A 976-nucleotide genomic window follows, 5' to 3' on the forward strand; every position below is an offset into this window, starting at 1 on the left:
CTGACAAAGTTATGATAAACAAGGCAGCGATGATGCCTCTTCCACCACATGGGGTGAGGAGCGCTAAATTTGGGACCCCACTACAAGCGCCGAGTGGTCATTTGTACATAGATAAGGCAGGATAATTTGGAGCGGATGGTCGATTTGCAGGCAGAGAGACCTGAGCTCAGCAGACACACGAATAAATTGTTTATATTCACCACAATCGCAGATACTGTTGTGATGTTTAAAGATATTGAGTGAATTAAGACGAATTATAAATGTCTTTAACAGAGGGGCACTTTAATCATTGTGTAGACTCCCCAGGGGCTCTTTGTGTAAGCACAAACCTACAGAAAGGGGGATAACACATTCTAGCCATTTTACTGGCCCCCACCCGAATCCATTGTGTGCCAAGCTTCCCCCTGACCTGCCCAGGGTGGTTCATAAACAATTGGTAAAATTAGAAAACTGTATGCAAATTAAACAGGATAATGAGAGCATGAGTGTATGGGATGCGACCACTTTTACAAGGAATGAGACTGAATTGGCTAGGCAAATGTTGCTGGATTTGCCTAAAATTGACTATGACATACAGTTGTGGGCAATAGACTGGCTTAAGAGTAAGTATTTACCCAAAGAGATTATGGACCTTTTAGAGGGAATAGCCTCTTGCAAAATAACCAGGTTGAATGAAAGAAAATCAGACGCATTGAGTTCCCCTTATCAAACTCCATTGGGTCCCCTACAAGAATTGGCGTTTGAATTGTTATCTGAGGTACACCCAATGACTTATTTGGTTAATTGTATAGATGCTTGGGTGACTGCAACTGGGCAGGACCCCAATAGTCATCCATTGAATCAAGCTTTGTTCAGGCAAGCAGTGCTGGGGGGTTGTCCGTCTGATGTGCAGAAAATGATGACTAACTCTCCCACTCTCCCCACTTCAGATGACGTGAACTGGCAAACTCATTTCCTATATTATGTGCAGCAATTC

This window comes from Hippocampus comes, unplaced genomic scaffold, assembly GCF_001891065.2.
Source record: "Hippocampus comes isolate QL1 unplaced genomic scaffold, H_comes_QL1_v1.1 scaffold7, whole genome shotgun sequence".
Classification (NCBI taxonomy): Eukaryota; Metazoa; Chordata; class Actinopteri; order Syngnathiformes; family Syngnathidae; genus Hippocampus; species Hippocampus comes.